The 21,004-nt window shown below is 37.8% G+C and overlaps 1 pseudogene; it reads left to right on the top strand.

The window, feature by feature from the left end:
• Positions 1-10,139: 10,139 nt before the first annotated feature.
• On the top strand, positions 10,140-10,327 carry LOC129243275 (U2 spliceosomal RNA; annotated as a pseudogene).
• The last annotated feature ends 10,677 nt before the right edge of the window (positions 10,328-21,004 follow it).

Raw genomic sequence — 21,004 nt, 5'->3', positions numbered from 1 at the left:
TAAAGTTGGGGTTCTCGTTGTTTATAAATTAAGCATGAAAAGTAATTATGTTTGACTCTGAAGGCAAACATGCGAAAACGGTCTTACCTGCTCGGGTTTTTTTTTATGATTGAGGTAGGGTTCAAAATGTCTTCGCACTTACAGTAACCGTCGTCTACTGCATCAAGTGGTGTGGCCACTAAAACAATCACTCCTCTCCTTCTGGGAGACACCCTTCTGGGAACTACTTTCTGTAATAATTCAAGAGTGCTCAGAACAGCATCCAGTTTTATTCACCCACGTCTGAGTACGAGGGTTTGAGCGTTTTGCTAATTTATTGCTCGGCGTGATGTCGCCAATCTGTTTACTTAGATCATCTCTTTCCGCGAGCCATCTTAAAAGCGTAGGATCATTTACCTTGTCCATGCGGTATAGTATGTATATTCAGAAAAATCCGTGGCCCGAAGTTCCTTTAGACCCCTTCGCCTATTAATGGAATAAGTTTTGCCGTCCATTTGCCACTCGGTTCTACGTCTCATTGGCATCGCCATGGTTTCACATCTCCGTCCCGCGACGCTTGTGATGAAGTGTTTCTTCTTAGAATCTCACGCATCCATTCATTCCCGGGACATGAGGTCGACGGGTATCTCTCCGCTGATCACAAAGACTGCAGCGCCAGAGACAGTACGCTAGGCTGAGACAACTCTGAGTGCCGCTGTTCTTTGCGCAGCCTCCAGTGCTTTGCGTTTGGCTTTGCAGTTCAGAACAATTCCCCAAAATTCACTGCCGTACAGGAGACCTGCTTGGGGTTTAAATGTCAGCGATCCCGAAAGTTCATTTGTCATAGTTCAATCAGATACATGTAAATGTGATAGGCATATATGGAAAACCTAATTGCATGCTTTGATGCGGATAAGATGTCTGCACACTTGTGCGTTTATTTTCTTTAAGATCTAGCACGATACTTACGCATTTGAAAATAATGGACGGAGGGAAGTCTGAGTTGACTTTATTGCTCAATTTTTACAAAACACAAATCATCGCTTTTGGCAGGTAATGACAAGCCTCCGATTGCAATTTTGCAATGCAAAATCTTCTCTCAAAAACGATCTGCCTTCAAAGTCCACATAGAATTTTTGGTAATCAATTTGTAGGGTAGTATCGAGAATTACACTTGTCATAATTAAGAGCTATAGACGAATAGCTTTTTCTCACGATGAAATTAGTTCATTTGTGATTTACATAAATAATAATAGTCTCAAAGCTTCGGGTCACTTCTGTCAACGTTTTTTGTATTAAAAACCAAAGCGTCTTCTATCTATCACTTTAATCTATCCTTTTACCAACTAAATAATGGATGCACGTGACCACTCAACTATTATCGCCATGTTAAGTTGTGGACGCCCAAGCGCTGCACAAAATCTAATCCAACAATTAAAATTTCTAATCCACTAATTGCAACATGTTTTTAATTGTTTTTACTGCACTATGTTTTCACTTACTTTTACACTTTTTCTCGACGTATGTATGCATGTACAAGTATACTTATATTTAATCCCTCCTAAGCATTCGTTCTCGTCCATTAATGCTTTCCATGAGTGCTCATCACTTAACACCACCAAGCATATATTTACAAACAAACAAACATGTCCATATAAGTGTGTGTACTTGTGTAGATATATGTAGATACATATGTATATGTGTATGGATGAAGAATACCAAGCTAGATGTTGAGGATATTTCTTTTTTACCCTCGCTCGAAAATAAAGGAAGCTCTTCAACCTAACTTAACTGAACTTGACCCCTAAAGGAACAACGAACTCCCCAGCCGTACCAACTTTGTGGACCACGAAAGATCAGAAATGCAGTGAATAATGCAGAGCGACAGTAAAGTCGACAAATAGCCATCCGAAGAGTAGTGCATCGCTAGTGTTTTCCGTGAACAAGTCCATACACATACCAACATATATATTATATGTATGTACATGTAAATGAGAATGACATGCTTGTATGAAAGCACTCATCCAGGGACACAATCGGCATTAAAGTTAACACCCTTTTGTTCGTACTAATTTTTTGCTTGTGGTAAAGGAGTTGTATGTAATAAAAAGCACAAATATATGTCAGTGGCTGTGGACTTGTACTTTTGGTTAAATTTTGTCTGCCACATCAGTATGTTGCAGACCACAAATGCATTCATTTGCTACTTGACCTTGGTTTTTTTGCAAAATAAGGTGGAAGAAGATGCCATTAGCAGTCGTTTTTCTTTTTGTTTTCTTTTTTATGAAAACTAGGACAGTAAAAATTATTACATTTCAGGGAATAAATGTTCCCTACGCATTTGCAATAGATTTAAAATGATCAGTAGATACTCGATAAATAGTGAATTTTATTTATACTATGGATAAGTTCGTGCGGTTTTACAACAGATGGCGTAACTTGATTATTATTCCATCGATCCACATTTCCAAACATTCATTGGAGAGCTACTGTCGTAAGGCACAAACGTCAGTATAAGTTTTTTATTTGAAGCGTAAACAACAATATTTTTACCACACTTGAAAATGTCGAATTTCGTGCCAAATAATGTGTTTTTGCGGGGAATTCTTTAATATGAAGAAAAAAGCAGCCGAAAGTCATCGTATCTTGGTGGAAGTTTATGGTGAGCATGCTCTAGCTGAGCGAACGTGCCAGAAGTGGTTTGCACGCTTTAAAAGTGGTGATTTTGGCTGCGCCGCCAAAGTTCATGGATACCGAATTGGAGGAATTGCTCGATCAAGATCCGGCTCAAACGCAAGAAGAGGTTGCAAAAACTTTGGGAGTTGATCAATCAACCATTTCCAAACGTTTAAAAGCCATGGGAATGATCCGAAATTCAAATTTCGAAAAAAACCGCACGAACTTATTCATAGACCTATTACTTTCTTGATTTTGAAAATCTGTCGGCCCACATTACAACTCGTGTGAAAGTTAATATATCTGAATAAAACTTAGATGCTTAATTGCCCACTTTCTATGAAGCGGTAATCTGCAAGGTTTCAAAAAAAGAAAAAAATAGAGCGTTCGCCGTAGCCAAACAGGTTTATTTGATTTGGTAGACTTACAGTTCGAAATCCCTTGCAGGCACGAAACACCAAAGCATGGAGGTGGTTTTTTTTTTCAATAGCAATCGCCCTTTAGAAGACAGTGGCAACCCTCTAAGAAAAAGATTTTCATAAAAAAATTCCTCACTAGATCAATGCTCCAGACATCCAGAATTTTAGAAACAAGTGGTTCTAAAAAGCGATTTACTCTCGATGGGTTAATGACACATAATCTGCTTTGAAAATATTCTAGAACGACACTGAATGTGAAGATTAGAAAAAAGTCACTAGTAATTAATATTAAACCATGAGTCATGAGTCCACGGCATCAACATAACCCCTTTCCTGTTTGTGTTTTTCGATGCCTTACTACCATGCGTGATTACCACTCAGATAGACCGTAGGTTCGAATCTCGGTGAAACACTAAAATGAAGAAACAGTTTTTTCTAATAAACCTCCGAGTGTATTTCTGGCATGAAAAAGCTCCTCATAAAATAAAAATATCTGCCTTTCGAATTCGGCGGACGAAGAGCTCGGCCAAACACCCAAAAAGGGTACACGCACAAATTATATACATATACATAATTTCCTTCATATTTCATTTTAAGGGACACATATTGGTTCCATACATTTGCTATTTGAGTAGAAAATTACTTCATTACTTTACTTTCGCTTAATCCAAAATATTACCAAATACCTACAGACTAGACTGGCTTGAGTTGAATTTGGCTCACCACGAGATATATGTGCATAAGCATGGACATATATGTATATATTAGATATACTATACCTGTGCCCATCTTCATTAACGCTAATAAATAATGAGGAATGAAATAATTTTCCATACTATTTATTATAACCGCGCCCAAAAAAAATTTTGCCATAATGTACCCGGATACATAAAGATGGGTAGGGGCCGAATTTTGACTTTCGTACTTCTTATAGTAAATAATATTATCAGATATGATTATTTTTAATGCCAAACCTTCATTAAGTAAAAAAATCATGAAACTCGGGCAACCTACAGCAAGGCAATCAAAGTTAGAAAAATGTCGTACATTAAAGTTGAACAGATACATATTTTTCAACAAAACGCTTAAAAAAGCTCCTCCTTCTTTGGCCGAGTTAAACTGTCGTTTCTTTCACGCCCTAACCAGTCGTTGGAAAGCTCTTACTTCACTGCTCATTGTTTCATCTCCTACGATATTCGCCGTCACCAACATACAAAGAACCAAAAATCTTCCGCAGGTTTAAGATTCTGTTGCATAGTTTAGTTTTGTTCGTCGAAAAAGGGCTTTACTACTCAATTGCCTACATAGTCGTAGTAGTACTTGTTGTCAAGAAAGATTATTCGTTTAAGGCTGATATTTTTATTAGTGTTAATGCTGGTTCCTAGATAAAGGAAGTCTTTTACAACAAAAATTCCTACCCTTGGAAAATCTGAGGCCACTTTGGAAATTCTTAAGATTAAAGAAAAAATATATTCTAACGTCTTGTCGTCGATAAATTCGGTAATAATCCCCACTTGTAAAACAAATTTAAAAAAGGGAACGCGAAATTTCTTTGAAGGTAACGAGTAAGCACTTACCACTTACATATGATATTACTTTCGATGATCTCCTGTCTTTTCGTAGTGTTGAGCACATGAGTGGATTGACAACTAGACTTAATTCTCATAATTTAAACGGATTAAGGAAATTTTCGATGTTAGCATTGCCGAAAAATGACAGTTAATATCTATTACGAATGAAAAATAGTGAAACTTTTTTAAGATAAGAACAAGAAAGACGGGCTGCAATTAAAGGCAACCACGAAACGACCATAAAGAACTTAATGCTGGATATCTTAAATATAACCTGGGAGTGGTGTAGAAAAGAGAGATTATCAATCAACCCTCATTTACCAGGAGAAGAGTTCTAAATACACCCACCCTGGGAATAAATGGAATAGACGTGCCTCTAAAGGAAGAGGTAAAATATCTAGGAATAATCTTGGATAAAAAACTCACTTGGGAGGCCCACCTCAACTCAGTAATAAAAAATGCAACGAAAAACCTTTAGACAACAAAGCCACTCTTGGGTATATCCCCCTCTGAACCCCAAAATGATCCTTTGGGTCTACTCCCAAATGGTAAGACCTATTATACTATATCTAGCTTTGGTATGGTGGGTTAAAACAAATCAAACTACTGCTATGTCAAAACTATGTAAACTACAACTACAAACCCCAACTACTGGCATGGAAGCGCTTTTAAATTTACCACCGCTACATTTAGCAATACAAGCGGAAGCTACTATGCAAGCACTCTCTTTTCATATGAAAGAAAACTTAAACCAGGAGATTTTACTGGACACCACAATATATTGAACAAGGTTCAACATGCAGTATGCATATCCCAGGCGAATGACCACAAGGAACCCGTACTCAATCTTATAAAGAGATACAAGGTTATCTTCCCGTCCAGGGAAGAGTGGAACACTAACCCAACATGGAAAAATGATGACTCACAAAAATTGTAAGCAGATGGTTACAAAATGCTCCAAGAAGTAGGAGCAGGAATAGCGGGGACTAGACCACACAAATCCCTAACACTAAGTACAGATACCACAAATTTCAATGCTAAGCTCTTCGCCATAATGGAAACGGTGGAAATCATATCCATCGAAAAAATGAAAATTAAAATACTTTCGGACAGTCAATCGGTTCTCAAATCCTTGAATAGCCTCACATTCAAGTCAAAAGTCCTTATAGAGTGTAACAATGCACTCAACGAACTGATTTGGGTACAAGGACATGAGGGACATGAAGGAAACGAGAAGGCAGACTTTTATGCCAAAAAAGGAGCAGAAGGGCTATTTATTGGGCCAACCCCATTTTTCAGCTTTAACAAAAATAACATAAAACAGAAAACCAAAAATGGATCCAAACTAAATTCAGGCAATACTGGAACGACACAAGCGGCCTTAATCAGTCCAAAAAGTGTTTGAACTGCAATGCCAGCAGAGCAAAATCTGCTCAAACCCTAGATAAAAAGGGCCTTGGGTTACTCTGTGGAGCACTTAAATATCAGTTTGCCTGTAATAAACACTTTAACACAATAGGATTATCTAGCACAAGATTATGCAGGTTCTGCTGTGATGAAGGAGTCTATGGAACATTTAATCACCAACTGTGAGACATTAGGCCACAGGAGACACAACATCCTGGGCTCGTGCCTACTAGAGGAGAAAGACCTACAATTGCTCCCTCCTAAAGAGCTGGTTCGATTCCTCGGTATACTAAATAATGATTAATTAAGTAATTAGGGGCGCACAATAGATCAATCTGGTAGCAGTGCATGAAGGCCTTAGCCTAACCCGTACAACCATTACCATTACCAAGACTGAATGCATTGATCATTTGTGCTAACACGTTCGAAACTACATTAATTGTTTTGATATTTCGGAGCAGTTTGAGGAATTGCAATTTAAGATTTTTTTAAAAAATATTTATTTTATTAGTGACAAGGCTACTAACTAACACCCGTATTTGTTGCCTGCGTTCCATCGCGTAACAACCGTCTGTAACACTATAATTTTAGAATTCAGAATTATTCAAAATTATCTTAATCCCGATTAACGCTGCCGTCTATCTCGGCTATTATAGTGAATAAATGCGAACCGACATACCCGTATTCTGCCATACCATAATACCACCGCGGCAGTTCGAAATTGGCCCGTGCATTTTCAACCACAGTCCACATTGTAATGAATGCTTGAATTCTTATAATTTTAATTAACAAAGGTTATGATTCTTATCCCAAAAATGTTTCACTATAATAATTAGAAGATAAGAAATATTTTTCATGTTTTCATATTTGTATAGCCCAACGTTTAGTTTTATGTTGCCTGATGACTAATATGCAGGAGTTTTCATTATTAACAATTATCAATAATATGAAAGATAAATTTTACATAACCCTGCGTCACAAAAAGACCGGTATTTATGAATTACATATGCCTTAGTTCTGCAACATTTTATCCTCTTACTCAGCCCACTTTAATCTTATCTTTGAGTTGAACCATTGAGTAACAATTTCTCATGGAGTCATAACTTCAGCACTGACACCCCATCGCACTCAGTCGCCACTCCATTCCCCAGTTTATACAGTTTATTTCTATTTGGCATTTTTGAAAATCGAACAAAGATACAGACTAACAAATAAAAAATATTTCTCATCAAATAACTGCTATGAAGCAACTTATTCCTTTAATATCAGACCTCGAGCATCGTTTTCAATTTTTAAATTCAATATATGTAGCTCTTATTTTTGGACCCTTCTACATGTGGAACTTCTGTCTGAACAAATCCTCATATGCTTTAAAAACACCATGCAATTAACAAAAAGTGGCCGTGTGGTGTAGATTTCATGTCAGTTGTGTGATTATACCGTTTTTTTTTCGTCGCTGAAGATGATCGCCATGTTATGATCGCCAATTATTTTTAGCCAAAACTGGCTGCGCTTCAAAACAGGCATTTGAGGTACTTACTTATTGATGTCACATGCCACACACCTGTCCAGGGAACTGATCTATTAAATTGCTTTCTCAATAAATGTTCTGATCAAATGGCCGCCTCGCCGTTGGAATTCTTTTTATGGGGTTTTGTTAAATATTTAGTTTCTTTAGTTTAGGATAGGTTACGGGGGCTGCCACTCTCTATAAAGGTATAGAGGGCGCCAATATAAGTCTGGAGGTCCCTTGTATTACTAGTAGTTAGGGTTCAAGTTCCCCCTCTAATTTCCATTATGGTGAAACCACTTCTTATCTCGAATAAATGCTAAAATACTATGGCTGGCTGTCGATTCCAAGTGCTAGACATCGCAAGAAGTAAAGAGTTTGGTCAACAATATCGCGTTCTGGCAAGAGTGAGACAGTAGCAGAGGAAGTGTTCAACGCCTACGCCCAACGTTCCCTACCTCCTCCTCGTTTTTGCAAGCGCCATTCGTTTTCCAGCTCAGAAACAGCATCGAGTACTAAAACATGTTCAGCCGATATGACGATTAATGAGAAATTTACTTCAAAAATTCGTCATCTCAAATGTTAACTCTCAATCATTATGTTTTATTTAAAAACAAAATTGTTATGTCCTAATTGAAAACCCCTTGTCTTTGATTTCCTTTTTCACACATTATACTACGTATTCAAATACATGCATATATGAGCTAATTATCACTTTACCCAATCCTTACTAATTTACTTGTGCATCTAATTCCACTGACTTCTATCAACCTTTAGCAAAAAAGAGTACCCACGTCGTAGGTTAAATTAACATCAACATTAACAATTTGCAAATAACCATCGTCCACTTTGTCTAACTGCAAAGAATAAAGTCAAACGAAGTCTCCCTATCACATGCCTTCAGAACTAAATTGCCTACCTCATCCAAAAGTTTGCGCCACACATTTGTTAAGGGCTAATCCTGGTTGTTTTCACAACTTAAACCAGAAATCAGCTCATCTTACACTAAGCTGTTGAGATAAAATATTTTTTACTATGAATATACTTACATATACTTTGATGTTATTCTACTGGTTTCCGCTTACTTTCACACGCCCATGCCGCATATGTTGCATGCCAAATTCACCAAAGCAATGTGCACAGAAGCAACACCACCTCGCCGAAAGACCCATTCACCAAAAAAGGTAAAATTTTTGTTCGAAAAAAAAGGCAAGCATTTGCAGCGGCACGCCAGTTGCAAATACTTTGTTCATATCCTTGATAGCAAGCCAACTCCGGCAACTTACCTATCTCTAGTGATAGCCACAAATGCGCTGGTTAGCTCGCGCCCGCTTGTTGAATGGTTTGCACCCGTCCGCACTCTTCGTGTGCCCCGCGCATACGAGTACTGCTTTGTTGCTTGACGTGCGGAATCCTTAGAATAAATTCATTTTTATATACACAATACTATACAATACTATATAAAAATATAAATCTAAAGGATGTGCGCCACGTCCTTTTCGTGCATGGCTGCGTCACCGAGACATCATGATTTCACATTACTTGTGTGTGTGTGCGTAAGAATTTGTATAGCAGGCAGCAAAGCGTGCGGCGTAAGCATGCCGGCATGTTCTGGGTACAGGGCTTGGGATGTTTATGTGTGTTTACGTTTGTGTGTGTATGTGTGTTTGTCGAATCTGTGTCCACACTTGTTCTTTTGAATGCGAGGCGCCACTGCCAAGCGTCTGCTTAAGTGGTTTTGCTATTCAGCGGCAGCACGTGAGTTCAACACGCGTCCTTTACGCTTCATGTTTGTACGTAAGTACATATGGGTGTGTATGTGTGCAGTAAATGTGCCGTAAAGGATCCCAATTTTCCGGTCACTTAACCGACAAACCGAGAATGTTGCCACAGAATGTCATTTTTAAACGCCGGTTTGACCGTAAGGCGTAAGTAAAGCGGGTCGAGCCAAGCCAAGTGCCAACTGTTTGCGATGACAATGGGTAATTTGCGAGTAACCTTTTCTTGCTTAAACAAGCGCACATAGGAATGTTTACATATGCATAAGTTTTCGAGTGTATGCACATAAGTTTTAACTGGTTTGCTGGTGTAAGAAAGTATTTACACAAAAATACTGTATCGAAATAAGCATCGTAAAATCAAATAAAACATTAAAAAAAATATTTCTTGTTACAGGAACTTTGCCTCCACTCCCTTAAAGCCTCTAGAACTTTTACTAACCCTTTTTTAACATACAGTTATGGAAAACTCTGCCACTCAGCCCTGGAGAAGCCTCAGATTTAGATATTAAAAAATGCAGTATTTTTAAATAGAGTCTAAACACTAGTCCTTTCTTTATTTCGGCAAGTTTGGCACCAGAATTCTGGGAAGGAAGGAGTTGAGAATGTCGCGGATCTGGATTCACAGCTCCAAGCTAAGGAACAGGGAGGGGGTTCACTCAAAATAATTATGCTTAGTTCCCAGCCTATATTTACCTTTGTCTCTCGACTCTCACTAAACGAATGTAGGCATTCCACATTTTACTTGTAAGTACCGTCTTAGGCTAGCTTTCATTGAATGAGCCAATGGTAGACGCGTATCGCTTCGCGGTCTTAAGGCTAAGATCAAAGTGGAGCATCTGTTCTTATCAGTATAACATCTAATAAATCCCCCATCGAACAACAAGTGTTAAATTGATTTTTGGAAATGGACGGAGTGTTTTAGTATTGCTACACGTCTGTTATTGGTTGGCCCCGTATTGCAGTACAAAAAAAAAATAATAATTAATAAAAAATCCAAAAGGAAGGTAAATCAGGTGATGGTCCGAGTACAAACATGGCTGGAGGGCCACGTATCAAAACTGGCCATAGAGAAAACAGAGCTAATCCTTCTTACCAACAGACGTGTTCCATTAGAAGTAGTATGCAATTACTCGGTGCCACTTTATCGACAAAAATAATGGTAGACTTACTGGGCGCACATAAATCATGCTGTCAGAAGAGTGGCACAAGTAAGCGGCAAACCTTGGATATCCAACTCAGAACAAGCGAAAATTTTTAATGGACACGACGAATGCCATTCTTCTATATGGGTGTGAAGTATGGGCAGATTCGCTGAAAGTGAAATGCCGGAGAAAAAGTTTAACTTTAACAACTCGCCTACGCTCTCAGAGTGGGTTCTTCATACAGAACAATATAAAAAGCAGCACTTTTAGTTATAGGCGGAATCATGCCTATAAATCTTTTAGCACAAGAGCGCAAGCGGAAATGGGAGGCAAAAAGCTCAGGAATTCCAGGACTATGTTTCTCCGGAATTAGAGTTCAAACACTGACACTTTGGAAAGCAAGATGAAGCTCTGAACAGTACGGTAGATGGACAGCGAAACTAATAACCGACATAAAAAGTGGGTAGAAAGAAAGCCTTGTGAAGTTGACTATTACCTCACACAGGTTTTATCCGGTCACGGGTCCTTTTGCAAGTATCTGTGGCGAATGAGAAAGGTGAACCTAGTAAATTATATTTAAGGATTACTGATCACGATGATGCGGAGCACATCCGAAGAAATAATAGAGGAAATGTTGATAGGCGCAGAAGAATGGAATGATGGCACGAAGTCCTTGAGGATATTCTCCAAAAATAGAGGCGTAAAATGGAAACTTATGCTGAAGCACATTGAACAAATGTTTTTCAAAGCAGACGACCCAGAGTGAGTAAGAGAATGTGTCCTTTCTAGAACACCGTTTTGAACCTCGAATCAATGCGGAAGCAGTCCTGAGGTCGAAGGAAAAATCTAAGTATTCCAATTCACTTCTGAAGTAACCACACAAATCTGGGCAAAACAGACAATAATATTCATGGTTCAAGTGTATCTCTTTACTGTCAGCTATTTTATAAGTAATAATAACCATAACAGCCGTAGCCGCATGGGTTGGTGCGTGAGTTACCATTCGTAAGTGCCCGGATTCGACACCCACTATGAGGACGAAACACCAAAATAATAGAAACGGTCGCCACTCGCAGGTTTCTCCATTCTTGAATCAAAATCAAGAGGAGGAGGAACTCGGGGAAACAACTGACAAAAGATGTATATAAAGGCTTTTCCAATAAAAGATGTTATTCCCGTAAAATATCAATGGTTTCGTTGCTTGTGTGGCACGTAGCGCCGTCTTGTTGAAAATAAACTTTGGCCAGATCAATACCATCCAATGATGGCAATAAAAAATCGTTAATCATCTCCCGATAGCGCAATCCATTCATCGTAACTGTTGCTCCAGCTTCATTCCAATGACTCCGCCGGACCATAAACTGCCCCAAACAGTCACATGTTGAGGATAGAGAGGCTTTTCAACATTAACTCTTGTTGACGAAGCGACCGAGGTGAAATGGGCCTCATCTCTCAAGATGATATTTCGATGGAGTTCCGGATCATTTTCATGCATTTCAACGACCCAATCAGCAAAAACACGACGTTGTTGATGATCGGCCGGCTTGACTTCCTGTGTTAACTGGACTTTATAAGCCTTAAGACCCAAATCTTTATGCGAAATACGGTGTAACGACGTTTGTGGAATGCCTAATTCCAAAGAACGACGAGGAATGGACAAACCTGGGTTTTCTTCAACACTTTCGACTACAACAGCAATATTTTCGGCTATTAAAAAAATGTTCGAGTTTTACGGACCGTCTCTGCCAAATTTTCACCATTTTTATAGTGAATTTTAATAAATTCAGTGCGTTGTTTAAGCGTGTATCGTTCCGGTTTTATTAATGGCGTAGTTTCTACTTGTCAAATATCAAAAAATAACAGCTTCAAAAATGACATCTGCCGAAATAGCGGGATGTTCAAAATAGCACCTGTTATAGGAAAACCCTTTATATTTGTATATATAAGTACATACTTATAATAATAAAAAATGGTGTTAGCGCTCTTGACTCCGTGTCGTGTAAAGCGAAAGGAATAGAGCACTATTTAGTATTTAGAAATGTTAAAAAAGGAATTAAAACTATTAACTATGTATAGGGTGGGCAATGTAAAATTTTCTTTTTGAATCGGCTATAAAGAAAAAACTAATGAATATTTTTTCAAACTTTTTTTTATTTTGTCATTTATGAATGAAAAATAATATTGTTCAAATGACTGCTACGACTCGCTTTACAGTAAGCCATTCGATCAACCCAATTTTTAAGCACATTTTCGATTGTTTGGGCTCCAATTTCATGAATGGCAACTTCGATTTCGTTTTTTAAAGCATCAATCGTCTCTAGATGGTTCGCATAGCATTTGTCCTTAACGGCTCCCCACAAAAAATAGTCCAACGGGCTTAAATCACAGCTCCGAGGCGGCCAATTGATATCGGAATTTCGGCTGATTATTCGGTTTTCAAAAACGGTAGCCAAAAGTTCGAGTGTAAGTTTGCCAGTGTGACAAGTAGCACCGTCCTGTTGAAACCAAATGTCGTCCATGTCATCCTCTTCAACAACTAGTTGAGCATGTCACGGTAACGCTCGCCATTTACTGTAACCGCGGCTCCTCGCTCATTTTCGAAAAAAATGGCCCGATGATGCCGCCAGACCAAAAAGCGCTCCAAATAGTGACTCGTTGTGGATGCATTTGCTTCTCTACAGTAACGTGTGGGTTTCTGAGCCCCAAATCCGACAATTTTGCTTATTGACGCAGCCACCGATGTGAAAATCAGAAAAGAAGAAGACTCAACACTCAGTTAGAAATTTTAGGGAATTTACTTCTTTAAAATTCCCTAAATATGGGTTGATGACTTCCATTGACGCGTCTTCAGGAGGCGGATCGGGTATGTATCGGCCTCATGCAGGGTAAGTGGAAAATAAAATACCACTGCCGGACAAAAACAGGCAAACACCTGCTGGGGGATGCGGATAGTTCAACTATCACCAAGCCAAGGTAAGAAGCACAATATGCTAACGAATCGTTGCTTCTTTAAGGGGGCCCGATGGTCTAGAAATTTCGAATAATCAATGTTTTATTTTTTTCGATATTTCGAAAGTATAGTATCTTAAGAATATACTATGGAATTTTCATGCGGAAATTCACAATATTATAGCTTCTACACCCCATTGACTAGGTAGAGAGCGGTCCGCGCGCTCCTGTACTTCAAACTTTAAACTCATTTATCTCGAAACTACTTTTTTCGGCCTGGTGTTGTCAACATCAATGGCTATAGCCCTGTATCATATTATTATTTTAATTATTTCGTATTTTTGTAATTAAAAAACTGAAAAAACCTGATTTTTAGAGTGTTAAGTTCAAAACCGCGCCATTTTGTCAAATTTTTTTTATTCTACATACGGGTATATTAATAATTTTTTTGGTTTTTGTGTTTCAGATGAATAGCAGAGCCGAAATAGACAACACCATCCAGGCCCAGCCAGCTTCAGCGCCATTTTTAAATCTATTAAAACTTAAAACTTTTTTTTCATTTTTGTATGTAAAAGAAATTAAATAAAAAGCCTAAAAAATTTAAATATCGTTTTTCATTTTTTATATAAGCTCTTTCGAGCTTCCTACTCTCAACGTTATACATGTTTACGAAAACCGGTCACCTCTATAATGGAAAAACCGAACCTTTTATACTGAAAATATACGGTAGATGGTTTTTACGACAAGCTTTTTCATGGCAGAAACACCATTGAAGCTCAAGCCCACCGAATGTTATTCACACACAAGCTAGCTCAGTTGTAGAAGCTGGCATAAACATATGTACATTTGCAAAACAAATAAAATTAAACCCTTTTAACCTTTCAATTAGTTAAAACTTCCCACAATTAATTTGCATAATTATCAAAATAATATTCGCTTCCATTTTGACCAAACCTCTTAACCAAAATGTTTTATTTTTAAAGGTCCAAATCCACAGGAGCTTCAAAGTCATGCATGTGCATGCTGATATATTTGTATGTACGTGTTTTATTTAGCGTGTCCTTCCTTTAACCAAAACAATACGAAAAAGTATTAAATTAAAAGGATATACGCAGGGCATGTGTGAAAATGGTGCTAAGAGTTTCCGCCTAAGGGCAAAGGCAATGCCAAGCTGATGTGTGAAATTTTTCTAATTTTATTACGTTATCGTACCCGTTACGAGAAAAATCCAGAAAATTAAAAGTGGAATAATTGCTTGCAAAGCTTATATTGGTTTTGGAGCCACCAAATGAAACCTTCTACTAATTAAGTTATTCATAAAGTCTCACCATCACAAAAACCACCTTTTTTTAACAATCACAATGACGATAGTCAGGGCTGCTGATGAACTGCATTATAGTGATATTTTTCGAGGGAAGAAAATAATCAAGTATCACTTGTTTTAGTCTTTAGATCAAAAAACATAAAATCGCTCTTATCGTGTTTGACGGAGCCATGGCACCAAATTTTATAACATCGAAACGATTATATTTGCAAATAGTGAACAGTCTTGAGCTAGCCAAAGCCTGACGGTTTACGAAAGGTTTCAAGACCCAATTGAATGTATGGTAACCAGAGCACACTTGATGTATAAAGAAACTGTTTGAGTTAAGGGAGATTACTTTTTACGCGCGCCTCAGTATAGTTAATGTAAAGTTGCCTCATAGCGGCGGTCTATTGATGAATACTCTCCGTGAGATGACCCAGCTCTCAAATGTTCTCTTCACATCTTCGATCGTTGCATTGCTTGTCCTATATGTCAGACAGGTGTGAAAGTTTAGCTCGGAAATATCGATGTCGTCCACATTTTCCCTTAGAAAGTTAGCACCAAACTGTCAATATTTGTGGACGAACACAGGTGAATTGGGTTCGCTCAGATAACTTCAGCTCTGCTTGTTAGCCACTGAACCAAAAATGAAGCGACCGACCTCAGGACGAAGCTCATCTTTTGTTTTTAAAACTGAGGCAGATTTTTGATATATATATATATATATTTTTTTTTTAATTAAATTTCAATTAACAATTGGATAAACATTGGTATAAAACCATATTTAAAAGGTCAATTAAAAAGCACTTAAAACTATTAAATAGCTTGAAAATATATTTATTTTATTCAAATATATTTTTTAATTAAACAAAAATTCAATTCAATTAATAAGTTAATCGTGAATTTTCTAAAATGTTTATGATCGATAGAAGAATCTTATATGTATGATATGTAATAAATAAACATTAACATGATGAAATTAAGGATGCACTTTAACCCCACCGTCCTTTATGCCCTCTACTCATTACTGTACCTCATCCAATCCTATCTCTCTCAATAATCTTAAGATGAAGCTGGACTGGGCTGAGCGTATGTGTCTCTCTTCCGGTCGCATCCGCGATACATATATAAGTACTTATTTAATCCTCCTTCTCACTGTAGCACCCCATTCGAGAAGAAAGTGTATTGGAGTTTCCGCGGATTGGTCTCAGTAACGACAGGAGGCAGTTGACATAGACAGATGGCATGCACTTTAGCCTGTAAGATGGTGGGAAAACTACCTTTGGGCATTTACCGCTTTGTTTTGGGTTCATAAATTTCAGTACTGAGCCTTCAAGTGTCTTCGAGACATCTGTGTACCAGTTCAGGGGTCACTCATGGAATGAACCTTCGAGAGAAAGTGTATTCCAGCTTAATTGTTGCTCAGTTCAAGCCTGAATTTCTTCTTAGTGATATCATCTTTGATAGCTGTGCCAGTGAGAGCTGCAGTCTCAACGAGTTCACCCTTTTGAATGGCATCACTTGCCATTTACCAAAATCTCCCCTAGTAATATTACACAGATTACCCTTGGCTGATTGCTACATAACTATGTAAAGCGGAATCTACTCGAGCATCATCTCCACCGCAGCCGTAAGGCAGGTGCGCATCGCACTCTGATGCACATGCATCCTAAGCGCTGAAGCTTAGTCAATGCTGCGCGTACTGTCGAAAAGGCGATCCTCGATACCTAGGCGACCGCGCCATATGTTATGATTGGTTTAAATAACGTGGCATACATCCATATCAAGATTTTCCTACTAAACGTTTGAACCCCATAAAAAACTAAAGTTCTTATGTTAGCTCTTACTTTAAATCAAATTTCGTCAGCGTGTTTTTTCAAATTTCTTTGCATTATGTCACAAAGGGCATTATCGAGCTTGCCCTTTTCTATAATTACAACGTCGTCCGCGTATTCTTGATAGCGGATGCAATTTTTTACCAGCAAGTTCCGCGAGTCATCTATAGGGTCTACGAGAAGCTTTTTTAACAAATTGTATGCACATATTGGCTTGAAATACTCGTACTATATGATGTCGCCTCCTATCTAGATACGATAATTCGTTTTGACATTAATTATCCGAATTTCGCAGTCTAAAAATGTTAAATGTAAACATAATTTGTTGTATGTTATTAAATTGAGTGCACTACAGTTCGTATATCTATACAGGATGTGAATGAAGTAATGGTTCACCAAGGACTGTGATGCTAAGAAGAAGAAGATATTTATAAAGGGCGACCCCCATAGAAAAACAAGTTGGTGCGTGACTGTCATTTGGAGCACCTAGGTTCGAGTTTCCATGAAACACCAAGATGAAGAAAACGTTTTGTCTAATAGCGGTCGCCGCTCGGCAGGCAATGAAAAATCTACCATTTGGAGTCGGCTTAAAAACTGTGGAACAGTTTAACTGTCAGCTTAACTCCAGATAAATTGTTCCACAGTTTTTAAGTGGAATAGTCGGCTGAACTCCATTTATGGAACAACATTAAGAGAAAAGAATAATTATCGGTTTCACGCTGAACTATACCACATATGTAGTAATCCATGGAACTAAGATCTGGGTAGTTAGGCGGCCATAAGTTCGGTGATATATGGTCATGGAAATTTTTAGCCATCCAATCTTGTGTCGTCATCCCTTTGTCTGAAGAAGCGGATCCTTGCTGAGAGATGTATGGGCTATCACCGCATATACTATCAATACTGTCTCTAGAACCTCGATATTTGTAGCAAACCTCACTCGAAATGTTTATTAGAGAATAGTGGTAGAATGACAGGTCCTTTGTTGCTCACAACACCTAAAACCGTAACACTAGCTGGAAACTTCGTGTACATGACAACGAGGACTTCTGTAGAATTAGAAGACAGTCATCTGTCGTTATGGTAATTTCTGCGATTGGTCTTTTGGTTTTCATAAAAATATTTTTGGTCAGAAAAAACCATGACATCTCAGACTCTTCAGGGTGTTCAATTTTGCTTAGAAAGCGATTTATACCGGTAATCTTCATGGACAACTCGACGAATAAGACCCCCAGAAACATTAAGTTCACTCGCGAGGTCCTCGGCAATGATCGTTTGCACTTGTTGAATAAATTCTGCAGTGAACCTTATTGATGGGCGCACATAAGAAAATTAGAAATTTCTAAATCGGTCTGATTTGCACATACATATAGCGACGATAACTGCATACTCGTTTATCGTCATTTGTCGAGTTAAATTGTAGTTGTTGCAGTTGTTATCTTACCTGAAAAAGAGCAAAAAGAAAAATAATGGTTTCGGGAAGTTGTGGCCTCATACATATATAAATGCCCTCAAATACCTTATGCACCCTGTAGAAATATATGAAAAACATCATTTTTCCACATAAAATTATTCAAATAAAAATGGCACAAATAAAAATATTTAATCGCAAGAAAATAAAAAAATTTAATTTTGTCGTTGCTGCCAGTGAGCCATGCCTCTTTCGATACAAATTTGGAAGATAACTTTCGCAAAGATTCCATTTCTGCAGCCTTAAACTCGATAATTATGGCTCAAGAATATGTTAATCCGGATATTTTATAAAAAAGTGGCTTCGATGCACCAGCTCACAATTCTGAGGTATTCTCTGTTTTCTTTAAAAATTGAACTGGGCACTAAGAAAGAGGTAAATTATCTGAATGTTAATGTGCGATTTTATTATTGATGACACATCCGCATACATAAGTACTATAATATGTTATTTCGATTTTTCAGAAAACTCGATAGCTGTCAACGACATAATTCGTTGGCTCAGACCATGTCCTTAGCGTCCCAAGGAAAAAAGGCCAATTACTCAAATTTGTATAACAACACTTTTTCTCTTGATTTCTTATATCGCCGCCAAAAGAAACTAAAAAAAATACTCTTTGATAAAACAGAAAGTGAATTTTAGACGCTTTTTAAATCAGCCACAAACATCAAAACAAATCATAACTGTTAACACGCACGCTTGAAATTTTCAATATTAGTTATAAAACTAACGTACATATGTATATTTTTTTACTATACAACAATATTTTCGGACTCCCCACATTTTAGCAATCGAAACGAATAGTACAAGGATTGCAACCTATTTGCTTTAGGAAAAGGAAATTCATTATTATAGAGATCGATATCTCGTAAAGTATCTATCAAACAATTTAAAGAATGATTTCGTCAATCCTGTTCAGGCCTTTTGTGATGTTAAAGAAAATGTCGATAAAATCACAGAAAAAATCAAATTTTCCTAATTATGATTAAATATGAATCGTATGGGACAATTTTTTATGTTGAGTAATGTAATTGACACTAGCTTCTCCTATAATTTATGATATGCATCTTGATATTTTTCTACCACTGGGGAAACATTTTTATACCATCTACAAACGCCAGATGGTCTTTTTATGAGGAGGTTTTCTAACGCAGAGGTTTTCCCATTTCTTGTCGGGGGTCGATCACTATTAGAAAAAATCACTTCTATGACTTGTTGTTTCATTCTCACAATAAGTTTTGAACCTGAGTGGTACCAAATGATAGCTCAGGCAGTTCCGACAGTCGCCAGAAGAGGAATCTTAATATTGATTATTCAATTTTTTTTTAATTTTTAGGCCAAGTACAGAAATCGGCAGAAAGATCTTAAATAAGGCGTCCTTTCGGGACGAAATATATCTAAGACTTACAACAAATGTAAAACTAAACAAGTTTTTTCTGGTATCACAGACAAATATGTATGTGTATACATGTAATATAAGTACAGATGTCCCCTCTATCAGTACTATCACTTTGTCCGGCTACATTTCAATTTGCTAAAAAGAATATTAATGGCCTCCCTCGCTTGATGCATGATACAAATGCCTCCGCCTACTTCGCTTCAAATCGAGATTCATTACCATAGGTCGACCGGACATTGCGATCATTAGATGCTTTGTCGTTTTTCTACCAAAAATAAAGGATAATTTGACGCCCTAGGAAAACAACAAGTTTTAACATTTGCATCATGCTTGAGAAAAGAAATAAAAAATTAAGAAAATCAGATACACAAATACGGACTACGGACATATGTATATAGTCACTGCCGCTATGATATGGGCAAAGGTGATAGTGAGCTCATACATGCACATTTAGGCTCGATGCTTTCAAGAGTTCATACAATGAGGAGTGGCGGGTACCTCATCCAGCAGTAGAAGTTTTTCTGCGAAAGCAGGCCAATAAGTGGAATGGTGGTTATTCACGAGAATACGAGTAGTTGAAAAAATGTAATGCATTCTTGGGAAATACTAAACAACGTGTAAGTGATAGAATGGCCGAGGTAGCATGGCTACATACACACAGTCGTCCGGAAGCGCGTAAAATGTGTGAAAATAGATCATTTCATTGCTGCTGATGGCTGAAATCCTACTGTATCCCTAAGCCTTATATACTTACCTAGTATATGCCTATGTATATTAGATATATTTACACACACATGTGCACATATCCACTATATTTATTTTAGGCTAAGCGCATTCGCATTCATTCACTCGCTCACGAGCGCATTCGCTTTCGATCCCGCTTACTTTCTCACACACTATGTACCTCATGCAAAGATACGAAATTGGGCAAAGAAGAAGAAGAAGAAGCCGCTACTGCAACATGATTGATTTATATGAAAGAAACGAAATGTATGTGCAGTTGGTATGCCGAAAAAAAAATTAGGAACCGTGTGGATGCGAATAGGGGAGTATTCGAAGAAGGGATGAGCCGGCAGAAACTCAGAGAATACGCATTCCGATTTCATTTGCAACAACATTGCCTATAAGACTCGCACACAGATGAGTCTAACAACAGTAACAACAATCAATCTCGACAACTCAGCTCAGTAGTTAGTTGCCGCCTTATTCTTGCATGCCAGTGGGCGAAGTGTGATGCTCGGTACGGTTATATAGGCTGAATATTCTTGAACAATATTCATGCCTCTTGATGCTTTCTGCTCGCATGCGATTTTCTGTTGCAGCTCCTACCGCCCAATAGTTTGGCACACCCATTTTATACACACGAACAAGTTTTTGTAAAATTTAATATACACACATCCAAATGTGTGTGCATGTACAAGTTTATCGTTTTATACGCACTTTGGCCTTTATTTATTTACATACATACATGCAATACATACGTACATACATGTGTTTTATACACAAACTACACGAATGTGTTTGGCACAATCGTATGTGTGTATTTACAAGCAGTACGT

Source organism: Anastrepha obliqua, chromosome 3 (assembly GCF_027943255.1).
Source record: "Anastrepha obliqua isolate idAnaObli1 chromosome 3, idAnaObli1_1.0, whole genome shotgun sequence".
NCBI classification, from domain to species: Eukaryota; Metazoa; Arthropoda; class Insecta; order Diptera; family Tephritidae; genus Anastrepha; species Anastrepha obliqua.
The sequence above is the reverse complement of the archived record's forward strand: the minus strand, read 5'-3'. Positions and strand labels throughout refer to the sequence as shown.